Raw genomic sequence first — 14,085 nt, forward strand, 5'->3', positions numbered from 1 at the left:
TAATGTTATCCTTATCTTCTCTCTCCTAATACAGTGATAACCAAATCTTTCTTTGCGTTTGGAAACTTCTACTCTGAAGCAGATTTCTCATTCTATAATATTGTAGAGTGATAAAGATGAAGGAGATATAGGCATTTGTTTGTAGGAACTTCGTAATATTAGCTTTTTGTGGGTGTGATTTGCTATGTTATTAATGGAATACAGAAGATTCTAGATATCTAAACTTTTCCAGTTATGATTTTATTAAAAAAAAAAAAGACTGTTTCAGATCTTAGTTTTTAAAAGTATTTTTCAGTAGTTGAATTTATAATGAAGAGATTGACACTTATTTCATAGTAGCTGTTAATCTGGACAAAGAATGTAAAAGAGGATTTAGGAGATTGACATAGTCTAAAATAAAGTATTTATAAAGTTTTATCCTGATTCTGCACACTACTTTTTGAGATTAATGTAGATCTAAACAGAGTTCTATTTATAGTATATGTTCTCCATATACAACTCTGCAGTACTAAGTACTTATTCTGTGCTGGACATTGAGTTAAATAGTTTACACACATGCATACACACACAATCTCATCACTGTATGTTTTATATAACTTCATTTCTCTAACAGCCTAGTAAAATTAATACATTTGTGAATTAGCATGTGCTTATGAGTATGTGTATGTTAGTATTCACAGCAAAAACAAAAAAGATTCTGTCTTATCATTAAGTGGAACGTATTTTCTATCGTTGTTGTTAGTTAAGCCTGTTATAAAACTGGAGGAAATAAAATAAAAACTTAATTGGACTCTCTCAGAATTGACATGCTTCAGATACAAACTGTCGGAAGCATTTTAGGACATTTTAGAATCAGGTAGAGAAGAGAGTTCATCAGCTAGGTAAATACAAATTAATTATCTTTTAAAATGGCATTCAGTAGTTATAAACCACTTTCCATACACTCCTTCTAAAACAATTTTTTATTTTTTTATTATATCCCATCTTTAAGTGTACAATCTGGTGGCATTAATTACATTACATTACATTCACAATGTTGTGCAGTCATCACTATTTTCCAAACCCTCTTCATCACTCCAAAGAGAAACTCTTTACTCATTAAGTAATAACTGCCCATTCTCCCTTCTACCAAGACCCTGGTAATCTCTGATCTCTTTGTGTCTCTATTAATTTGCCTATTCTAAATATTTCATGTAAGTAAAGTCTTGTAATACTTGTTTTTTTGTGTCTGGCTTATTTCACGTAGCATAGTTTTTGAGATTCATCTCTTCTTATGACTGAATAATACTCCATTGTATGTATATATTGCATTTTGTTTATCCATTCACTGTTGATGGACACTTAGATTGTTTCTACCTTATTATTATTTTTAAAGTATCTATATATCTTAAAATTAAATATCTATCTTAAACTTATATATCTTAAGACCTTTTCATTGAATTAAGTCTCAGAGCATTTTTAAAGATCTTTAGGTCCTTTTTCTTTTGGAAACCCAGGCCTGCACTGAAGTCAACATGTTGAGATGAACTTATGTATCAATTAAATATTGTTGTACCTAAATATGAAGTTGAGTTAAAGTATTGTCTAATTGACATGAAAAATTGTATAGGCATTTATTAATTCATTTTACTTAAATGTAGTTTTCATGCTTTAGTTTCAATATATTTATATTTTTCAGACCTCATACATTTTCAAAGACTTGAAAAAGTTTTTGCCCTAGATACAGATGGACTGGGTTAGCAGCTGAATTTTTTTTTAGGAAGCTATATCCCACACAGTCAGTTTCTTCAATGAAAGCCATTTCTTTCACTTCTTCTGTATCACTAAGAGGACTGGGCATGCTTACTGTCCGCAAATGCAGCTATCAGACTATTCTTGCACTTCCATTCTCCAGTGGTCTGCTTTCCTTAGTGTGAGTAAATGTGTGTGTGATGTGTTTGTGTATCTCAAAATAGTTACTGGGTTTTTTCTTATTTTGAAAGCAACCCATTTTCATCATAGGATATTCACAAACTAGAGGAACATTTGGTTTGCTAACTTTGCGAGTATAAACAATGTTGCCGTGAATGACCTTGTGCATACAGTTGTGTCTGTGTGCAAGTGTACCTGAAGGTAAAAAAATATGTACATTTGTAATTTTGATAGATGCTTCCAAATTTTCCTCAATTTAAGTTACATTGTCATGCACATTGCCACCAGCAAATGTGAGAACACCCGTATCTTTATATCATCCTCATTAACACAGTGAGTTATTAAATTTTGAGTCTTTACCAGTTAAGGAAAAGAAAGATGTTCTCATTATACTAGTTTACATACTTGCCCATTTTTCTTTTGAGGGTCGTTTTTTCAGAGGATTTGGACACTGGCATATTGCTGGTGATATTAGTTGCTGTTATTTTTCTCAATTTACTTGTCTTTTGATATTGTTCCTCTAGGATTTTTGTCATTCATGATTTTTTAATGAAGTTTTTTTGTTTTTTTGTTTTTGGAGGGTCTGGTTTTAGTGAACAGAATGACTTCTAGGTAAGATTATTTAACAATATGTAGTTTCTTTTAGTAATTTGATGTACATTCATTTTATATATTGAAATTTTTGATTTATTGAGAATTTATCCTGTTGGATTGATGAGGCAAAGTCATAATCAAGGTGAAGAAGAAAATGGCTGAGAGAATAATTAAAGTACTTGTGAAAGAAAGATGGATCCAAGCAATCAAATTGGCAACCTAGTTGCCCTAACCTTTTTTATTGAAAATCCATCTTTTTTTTTTTTTTAAAGATTTTATTTATTTGAGAGAGAGAGGATGAGAGACAGAGAGCATGAGAGGGAGGAGGGTCAGAGGGAGAAGCAGACTCCCTGCTGAGCAGGGAGCCCGATGCAGGACTTGATCCCGGGACTCCAGGATCATGACCTGAGCCGAAGGCAGTCGCTTAACCAACTGAGCCGCCCAGGCGCCCCATCTTTTTTTTTTTTTTACATGAGTTTGCAATGCCGCTTTTATTATATACAGAATTTCCAAGGGTGTTCCAAAACTTTTCAGTTTTTCATGCTATTGACATTATATATAATGCTTTGCATTACACTAATATTACAGCTGAAAATATGTTTTAACATTTGAGAGTATTGTTCCCCCATTTCTTTTCTTGTCTTTTTTATGAGTTTCTTAGTTTTTGGTGCTTGTTTATTTTACCATCTGAACTCTAGAATCAGCGTATTTAGTTCTCCAAAACAAAATGAAGCAAAATAAAACCTGTTGGCATTTTAAAATTGGGTTCATACATATTACATAATAGTATGACTTAGGAGGAATTGTCACGTTTATGAGATTGTTTCCACCCAAGAATATGTATATCTTTCCATATTTTCATTTTATTTTTTGTCTTTCAATAATTCTAATGGTTTTTCATAAAAAAATTCACATATTTTTTGTAAGGATTTTCTTGTTCAAATGATTTCTTTTCCTAAATTTCTGAGGTATTTTACTGCAGTTTTTTCCCAACTCTTGCCTTCACCTTTTCTGTGACCTTGTTGAGCAGTCCTACAGTTTATAGCTATATGTTTATACTCTTATTTTGAACTGGATTTTAATCTTCAAACTTAAAATATGTTCATGGAATTCCAATTTGCTAACTGAACAACATACCCTGTAATCCACCATATCTTCATCATTCAACATTCTTGTGTACACTCCTTTTTTTTTTATGTTGTTATCTATAAGTATGTGTACACATTGGAATATTACACAACCATAAAAAAGGATGAGATTGTGCCATTGCGGCAACATGGATGGGCCTCGAGGGTCTTATGCTAAGTGAAATAAGTCAGACTGAGAAAGATCATCAGACCATATGATTTCACTCATGTGGGGTCTAAAAAAACCAAAACAAATGAATAAATAAACAAAAAGCAAAATAAGACCTATAGAGAACAAACTGATGATGGTTGCCAGAGGAGAAAAGATGGAGGATGGGCAAAAGGGGTGAAAGGGAGTGGGAGATACAGGCTTCCATTTGTAGAATAAATAAGTCACAGGAATAAAAGGCATAACATGGGGAATATAGTCAGTGATATTGTAATAGTGTTGTATGGTGACAGATGTCAGCTGCACTTGTGGTGAGCAGAGCATAATGTATAGAGAAGTTGAATCACTGTGTTGTACACCTGAAACTAATGACTACACTAAACATTTTTTTTAAAAAATTATCTACATGGATTAAAGTTTTTCACCATTCACTTATTCTTTCATCCTTTCCTCCCTTTTCATACGGTGTCTGCTCAGAACTATTAAGTCCACATGATTATAAAGTGACATATTAGTCTCAGTCATTCATTCCCATCAATTTTTTCCCTGTATTCATCTTCCTTGCCTGACTCTGCATGATTTGATACATTTTATTGTTTATTCTTTCTTGAAAACCTTTCACTAGGTTTAGTGACACTGAATTTCTGAATGTCTTCTTCTGAATCTTTATTTCATAAATAAAGTTCAAAAAATATGAATTCTAGGAGCTTGCATTTTGATTCTACTTTTCCTGTATTTAACTCTTTTGTAATGTCATCTCTTATTATGCTTTCTCCTTTAAGAATATGTCTACCATTGCTCAGATAAGCGGTAGAAGCCATATGTTCAAGATGGTAGAAACTTGTCAGCCAAGGTTCCTACATTTTTGTGGAGCAGACACTCCCTCCCCTCTACTACACTAACCAGGCTTTACATGAGCAAGAAATAAGCATTTATTATGTTAAGCCACTTAAATGTTAAGGGTTTTTTTGGTACAGCAGCTGGCATTACCTTGACTAACACAATTGCCCTTTGAACATTTCCTTTTAAAGGTATCTTGTACACTTCAAACTCATTATGTCCAGAATACATTTTCTTCTGTTCTGCTAAACATGATGTCTGGAAAAGAAAAACTCGTATTTCCTGTCTACTACTGCTCTGGCCACCAAATGAGTAAGGTTTTTCCCCACACTAACCAATTCTCCAATATCACCATGGTGTCCTGCAATTCAGTTCAGTTTTGACACTAAAGTTAGCACAGACCCCACAGGGTAAGGGCTTAGTCCCACAGGATGCCTTCCTCCCTCCACTTCAGAAACCAGATGCAAGTAGCAGGTCCCCAGGATACCCACAACTTCTGTCCAACTTAGTACAAAATCAAGAGGGTCCCAGACATCCTCCTTATATTTGATAATTTGCTAGAGTGGCTGACAGAACCCAGGACAACAGTTTACTTAACCACAGCCAGTATAGGATATCTTAAAGAATATAAATGAAGAGCCAGATAAAGAGATACATAGGGTGAGCTCTGAAAGGGTTCTAAGTGTAGGAGCTCTGTCCCTGTGGAGTTGGAATGTGCCATCTTCCCAGCACGTAGATGTGTTCACCAACCTGAAGCTCTCCGAACCCTATACTTTTGGGATTTTTACGGAGGCTACATCATGTGGGCATGATCAATTATTAACTTAATATCCAGCCCCTATCCTCTTTCTGGAGAATGGGGTTTGGGGTTGAAAGTTCCCAGCTTCTAATCATGACTTGATCTTTCTAGTGATCATCCCTCATCCAGGAGTCCACCAAAGTCACCTCATTAAAACAAAATATGTTTCTGTCACCCAGAAAATTCCAAGACACTTAGGAGCTCTGTGTCAGACATTCCTATCACTCAGGATGTTATAAAGTTTTAGGGGTTCTTACCAGGTTAAAGACCAAATATTAACAGGAACCAGTGGCCGACCTATTTTATACCTGAGCTTCCTCCTTTTCCTTCTTCCTAGTAATGACTAGTAATGACTTCCTAGTACACTCTAGTCATTTGAGCTCATTTCTTATCTCATCCAATTGCTTCTCATTTTCTAGAAAATCTTCCATATGTTCATTGTTCCTCTTCTCTCCATTTTCATAGCATCTTCCCTATTTCAGGCTCTCATTATCTCTTGACAGTTATTATAGCTTTCTAACCAGTCTCTTCATTTCATGTCATGTCATGTCATTTCTTCTCCCAAGCTCTTCCTCAGCAACTGATTAATACTCCTGACCTGTTTCTGATACGCCATTAGCTTTTACCCAAATTGTATGTAGTGAAATTCAAATTCTTTATCTGTGATCTGCCTTTTAACTTAATTTTGCTGTCTCATTTCATATGTCCTCACTGTACGGTACAATATATTGTGTGAACTAAAATACTTATAGTTCCTTTACATACTCTTTATTTTCCCACCTCCCTTTTGTTCTATTTATTTGGAACATCTTGCTTCTCTATCTCAGAATAGCTCAATTCTTCCTAATGTCAAGGGCCAACTCAAATGTTATTTCATCCACAAAGCTTCCTTGATCCCTTATTTTCTAATTTCTTCATCTTCTAAAGGATGGAGTGTCATTTATGACACACAGTTTTCTTACAGTTATTCTGTATGTCTTATTTCCTTCACTAGAGAAAGAACTTCATGATGACATTCTTTCATAAAACTATAACTAATTGAATTTTACCTGAAATTTTGCATATGGAAATAAAGGTTTCAGCAAATTTTGCAAAAGAATAAAAATGGGTGCAGCTGAGGTAGAAGATAGATCTCCTGGATATTTGTAAATAGATTATTCTTAAATAATGTAAGATATACTTACTCCACAATCACCAAATGATTGTTATGAAATGACATTATTACTTCATAATGTTCAACTAAACTGAATCATGGTTCTTGATACATTTTTCAATTTAAAACAAGATTGGTCTTGGCAATATGACACACACCATGAAAAGTAACTGTGGACTCTGAGAAACAAACTGAGGGTTCTTGAGGGGAGGGAGGTGAGGGGATGGGTTAGCCTGGTGATGGGTATTAAAGAGGGCACGTACTGCATGGAGCACTGGGTGTTATATGCAAACAATGAATCATGGAACACTACATCAAAAACTAATGATGTAATGTATGGTGATTAACATAACATAATAATAAAACAAATAAAATATAAATGTATTCCCTTTAGAGGGGAAAAAAGTAATAAAATGATCCCTTGAAGTTCCCCAAGGAATGCTGTATCCATTATGATATGCAGAAAGACAGTAATCTAAAGCACATGCTTTTAATACTGCTCTTGTCTCATAGTTTAGGCTATCTTTTGAAAAAGGAGTAATAGCTTAGGTGTAAGAGTAATGACACAACATTACAATAGTATTGAGACGCATGAACATGCATAAATACATTTTTTTCTTTATGAGTAGAGATGTATAGTTCTCTGATGTCAATCTGTGTAAGGCCTCTCATTTTTTTATAATTCCCTATCTCCACTGGCATTCCTTTTCACTCATACTCATATTAGACTTTGAGTTAAACATGGTTTGAAAATTATATGGTGTTATTCTTTGTATGTATGTGTTCATGTGTTTTTAGCTTATGTAAATCATTTGAATCGTCTTCTGTTTAATAGGTTTTCTACTCAACACTTTTTTCTTAGGATTTATTAATTCTGCTCTGCATCTAATTTTATTCTTCTCACTGTTACCTTGAGTTCTATCTCATGCATATGCCACATTTTACTCATCTTATCTCCTATGATTGACACTTAGTATTACCAGAAGAAGGTTTTGGAGGTTACATGCACATATAATTTTCACTAAGTACTCCCTGATTGCTTTGTGGAATGGCTGAATCAGTTTATAGGCCTAGCAGCAAAACCTGGCAGCTTATACTTTCTAATGTTTGGTACTATCCAACTTTCTGATTTTTGTCATTTTGAAAACTGGTAATTTGAAATTTGTGTTACTTTAGTACTGAGGATGAATTTCTTTTTCATACATGTAGCCTTTGTCCACTCTTTTTTTGGGGTTTCCTGTCTTTTCCTTGTTGATTTTCAGGAGTTCCTTGTATACACACTCTACTAATACTTCATTAGTTTTAGACATTGCAAACATCCTTCCTAGTCTTAAATCTTTTAACTTTGCTTATAGTATTCTTCATTAAATAGAAATCCTTTATATTTTGCCAAGTCCATTAGTTTTTTGCTTATGTCTTAAATTTAGTAAAGTTTAATTTATATACAGTAAAATACATCCATGTTAAGTGTGCAGTTTGGTGGGTTTTGACATGTATACATCTGTGTGCTCATCCCCACAATCAAGATATAGAAAATTTCCATCACCCCCTTTTCTGCCTTTGGTCCCCAACCTCAGACAACTAGTGATCTATTTTCTGTCACCAAAGATTAGTAGTGTTTCTTTTAGAATGTCATCTAAATAGGGTCATGCAGTATATACATTTTGTGTTTTGCTTTTATTCTACATAATGTTTTGAAAAAAAAAGAAAATATGTATATATGTGTGTGTATATACATACATATATATGCAGGGACACATTTATATGTATATATACATATACAGAGATATATATGTATGTACATATATGTACAGTGTAAATGTCTTATTATTTAACTGACTTATTATTTGGTGTCATTTCTTTTCCATCCTCTAGACTTCTTTAGCATTTCCTTTAGTGCATATCTGCTACTAATAACTCATTTTCAAAAAAGATATTTATATTTCAATATCATTTGAAAAATTACAATAACCGTTCATGATAAAGACCCTCAACAAAGAAGGTTCAGAGGGAACATAACACAATAAAGGCCATATATGAAAAGCCTGCAGCTAATATCATCCTCAATGGAGAAAAAATGATGAGAGCTTTTCCTCTCCGGTCAGGAACAAAACAGGGATGTCCACTGTCACTCCTGTTATTTAATGTAGTACTGGAAATCCTAGCCTCAGCAATCAGACAACAAAAAGAAATAAAAGATACCTACATCAGCAAGGAAGAAGTACAACTTTGACTATTTGCAGATGACATGATACCCTGTATAGAAAATCCAAAAGACTCCACAAAGAAAACTGCTAGAACTGATGCAGGAATTCAGTAAAGTCCTGGGATACAAAATCAGTGTACAGAAATCTGTTGCATTTCTATACACCAGTACTGAAGCCTCAGAAAGAGAAATCAAAGAATCAATCCCATTTACAATTGCACCAAAAACCCGTAAGATACCTAGGAATAAACCTAACCAAAGAGGTAAAAGGTCTGTGTACTGAAAACTATAGAACACTGATTAAAGAAATAGAAGACAGTAACAAAGAAATGGAAAGATATTCCATGCTTATGGATTGGAAGAACAAATATTGTTAAAATGTCTGTGCTGCCCAAAGCAGTCTGCACATTTAATGCATTCCCTATCCATATGCCAACAGCATTTTTCACAGAACTAGAACTGATAATTCTAAAAGTTGTATGGAATCACAAAAGACCCCAAATGGCCAAAAGTAACCTTGAAAAAGTAAAGCTGAAGGCATCACAATTCCAGACTCATATTCAACTTACATTACAAAACTCTAGTGATCAAAACTATGGTTCTGGCACAAAAATAGTCATGTAGGTCAATGGAACAGCTGGAAAACCCAGAAATGAACCCACAACTATATGGTCAATTAACCTTTGACAAAGCAGGAAAGAGTATCCAATGGGAAAAAGACCATCTCTTCAACAAAAGATGTTGGGGAAACTGGACAGCAAAATGCAAAAGAAGGAAGATGGACCACTTTCTTATACCAAACACAAAAATAAATTCAAAATGGATGAAAGACCTAAATGTGAGACCTGAAACCATCACCTAGGGGGAGAACACAGGGCAGTAACCTCTTTGACATCAGCCATACCAACTTCTTTCTAGATACGTCTCTTGAGGTAGGGGAAACAAAAGCAAAAATAAACTATTGGACTTCATCAAATTAAAACCTTCTACACAGTAAAGGAAACAATGAAACTAAAAGGCAACCTACAGAATGAAAGAAGATACTTGTAAATGACACTTATCAGAGGTTAGTATCCAAAATATATAAAGAACTTATAAAACTCAACACCCCTAAAATGAATAATCTAATTAAAAATGGCAGACAACGTGAATAGTCATTTTTCCAATGAAGACATATAGGTGGCCAACAGACACTTGAAAAGATGCTCACCAGGGAGGTACAAATCAAAACCACAATGAGATACACCACATCATACCTGTCTGAATGGCTAAAATTAACAACACAGAACAACAGATGTTGGCGAGGACACGGAGAAAGGGGAAGCTTCTTACACTGTTGATGGGAATGCAAACTGGTGCAGCCACTGTGGAAAACAGTATGGAGGTTCCTTAAAACATTAAAAATAGAACTACCATCTGATCCAGCAATCACACCACTAGGTATTTATCTAAAGAATACAAAAATACTAATTCAAAGGGATATATGCACCCCGATGCTTAGAGCAGCATTATCTACAATAGCCAAATTACGGAAACAGCCCAGGTATCCACCAACTATTGAATGGATAAAGAAGTGTGCCTAGATAGATATAGATCTATATCTATCTATCTATAGATACATAAAATGGAATATTAGCCATAAAAAATGAATTCTTGCCATTTACAATGACATGGATGGAGCTTAGAGAGTATTATACTAAGCAAAATAAGTCAGAGAAAGATAAATACCATATGATTTCACTCATATGTGGAATTTAAGAACCGAAATAAACAAGCAGAGAAAGAGAGAGGGAGGCAAACCAAGAAACAGACTCTTAACTGTAGAGAACAAAATGATGGTTACCAGCAGAGAGGTGGGTGGGGGAGTGCATAAATGGGTGATGGGGATTAAGGAGTGCACTTGCTGTGATGAGCGCTGGGTGTTGTGTGGAGGTGTTGAATCATTATATTGTACACCTGAAACTAATACTACATTTTATGTTAAGTAACTGGAATTTAAAATCTTTAAAAAAATCAGTATTATTTTTGAAAGGTGCTGTCACTGGATATGGATTGATTCTTAGCTGAGTTTTTTTTCCCTCCTGTGCTTTGTACATCTGTTGTTGTCTTCTGTCCTCCACTGTTTATAATATAAAATCCATTATTGAATTATTGTTAACATCTCTGTAATGTCATTTCCCCTCACCCCTGCTTTTGGGGTTTTCTCTTTATCTGTAGCTTTCACAAGTTCACTATGAAATGTGAGTGTGATTTTCTTTATGTTTATCCTACTTGAGATTTGTTTAACTTCTTGGATCTATAAGTTAATTTTGCTGTTTTCCTTCTCTTTTTTCCTTTATACTAAATTAGGGAAGATTACAGCCCTTATTTCTTGAAACGTTTCTTTCACTACTACTTCTGGGACTCCTGTGACATGAACATTGAATCATTTGATGTTACTCCACAAGTCTCTGAGCTTTTATTCATTTTTCTTCAATATATTTTTCTCTGTTCTTCAAATTTTATTCATTTCATTGATCTGTTTTCAAATTTACATATTTCTTTTTCTTTCATCTTAAAACTGATGTTGATCCCATATAGAAATTTTACATTTCTTTCAAAAGTTGTACTTTTCAGATCCAGAATTTTTTTTTTCTTTTTCAAGTTTTTCTTTAAATTCCAGTTAGTAAACGCACAGTGTAATACTAGTTTCAGGTGTAGAATTTAGCCATTGATCACTTACATCAACACCCAATGTTCATCATAAGTGCCCTCCTTAATGCCCATCATTCATTTAACCCATTCCCCCCCCACCAGATCAGAATTTCTATTTCATTCTTTTTTATCGTTTGTTTGTCTGATGAGATTCCCTATCTGTTCACTCAGTGAACTTTATTTTCCTTTAAGTTTTGAATAACTCCTTAATTCTTCGAACACCCTTATCATAGCTTCTTTGAATTCTTTGTATGGTATATCTAGAATTAGTACCTCTTCAGTCAGATTTTATTAATTATTTTGTGACAAGGGGTCACAGTTTCCTGCTTTCATTTTTATTTTGTTGTTTGCTTAGCAATTTTTAGTGGAAAAGTGGACATCATAAGTAATATGCTTAAAACTTAAAATCCTATTTTCTTTTGTTGTTATTGATGATGATGATGATGATGATGATTTTGCTCTCCTCATAAGTTAACTTGTCTGGACTCATTGTGAAATCTTTTTCTCCTACAGCATTCAGCAGTTCATATTCCTACGAAGATTTTTTTTTTTTTCCAGTTTCCAGCTGCTGCTGTTACCGCCTCCTCCTCCTCCTTCTCTTCTCCTACTTCTTTCTTCCTCTTTTGTCTAGCCTTCAGGCATCTTATCTGATCCTGCAATTTAGCAATTAATCAAGGATTTTATGTGCAGAATTTATACTCAGATTCCCGGGGACATGCATTCTTTTAGTTTACTCAGATATTGACATGAATCTTATTTTTCTTTTTTGTTCTCTTATTGTGCATTACATTGATTGGTTTCTAAATGTAAAACCAATTCCTCATTCTGAGATAATATCTGTTTATATGATTTATTTTCCTTTTTCTATATTTTTGGATTTGGTTAATATTTTATTATCATTTTAATGTTTATTTTTGTGTAGTTTTTTTCTTTATTGAAGTCATAGTCTAGTTTTGGTTTCAAGGTAATATTGGGCTCAGAGAATAAGCTGTCATGTATTCCTCCTCTCTTAGTAAAAAAAAAAAAGATTCTCAGGATTAGTGATATTTCTTTCATATGTGTTTGGTGAAATTATCAGTAAAGCAGTTTGGCCTTGCGCAGTCTTTGTGGAGAGGTTTTAAGTTACAAACGCAACTTCTCTAGTATATATAGGGCTTTCTTCGTTTTACTATTTGTTCTTGAATCAGTTTTGGTAATTCATGTTTCTTAGGGTATATTTCCATTTTATCTAAATTGTTGAATTTATTCATATAAAGTTATGAATATTCCCTTATTTTAATATTTGTACACTTTATAATGCTGCCTCGCTTTTGTTTGTTATTAGTAGTTTTTGTCTTCTACTTCATTGGTCAGTCTAGCTGGAAGTTTTGCAATGTAATATTACTGATTTTTTCAGTTAATCAATTTTTTTATCTCATTAGTTATCTTCTGTTTTCCTATTTTATTTATTCCTACCCTGACCTTTATTATTTCTATGCATCCAATTACTTTGGGCTTAATTAGCAATTACTTTTAATTTTTTTTTTTTTAAGATTTTATTTATTTATTTGAGAGAGAGAGAGAGAGCAAGAGGGAAGGGAACAGAGTAGCAGACTTCCTGCTGAGCACAGAGCCAGATGCAGGGCTTGATCCCAGGACCCTGAGATCATGACCTGAGTCAAAGGCAGATGCTTAACCAACTGAGCCATCCAGCCACCACTATTTTTAAATTCTTTTTTTTTTTTTTAAAGATTTTATTTATTTGACAGAGAGAGACACAGCAAGAGAGGGAACACAAGCAGGGGGAGTGGGAGAGGGAGAAGCAGGCTTCCTGCCGAGCAGGGAGCCCGATGTGGGGCTCGATCCCAGAACCCTGGGATCATGACCTGAGCCGAAGGCAGGCGCTTAACGACTGAGCCACCCAGGTGCCCCTATTTTTAAATTCTTAAAATACAAACTTATGTTATTGGCTTTATACCTTTTAAATTACATTTTTTTTTTCTAAACTGCTTTAGCTGCATCTGAAAACTTTTGACATGTCACTCTTTAACTTGTGATTTTGTTTTAACCCAGTAGTGTGTCACTGACTTTCAGATATCTTTTTGCTGTAATTTTTAATTTAATTGCGTTTAGTCCTAGAATGTAACGTTTGTGATGTGAACCCTTTAATTTTACTGTGACTAGTTCACATTGTCCAGTGTATGATTTATCTGATTAAGTGATTGGGTGGAGTGTTCCATAAATGCCAAGTAGGTCAAGTTGATTCATACAGTTGTTCAAGTCTTTTATATCCTTAGTGATATTTTGTTTATTTAGTCTGACACTTGCTGGGTCATATACTAAGTATATGTTTAACTTATCAAGAACTTGCCAAACTGTTTCAGAAGAGTTATTATTGTTTTATATCTTCACAAGATTTTGATTTGTCAAGATTTGTTCATTTGTTTTAATTTTAGCCATCCTAATAGTTATATAGTAATACCTTATTGTAGTCTAAATTCATATTTTCCTAATGCCTCAGGATGGTGAGACTTTTTTCTGTGCTGATTTACTACCTGTATATTTATTTTGGCAAAGTATCTGTTCAGATCTTCTGCTTTTTTTTCTTTTTTA

Source organism: Mirounga leonina, unplaced genomic scaffold (assembly GCF_011800145.1).
Source record: "Mirounga leonina isolate KUSES-001 unplaced genomic scaffold, KU_Mleo_1.0 Mir_129, whole genome shotgun sequence".
In the NCBI taxonomy this organism is placed as follows: Eukaryota; Metazoa; Chordata; class Mammalia; order Carnivora; family Phocidae; genus Mirounga; species Mirounga leonina.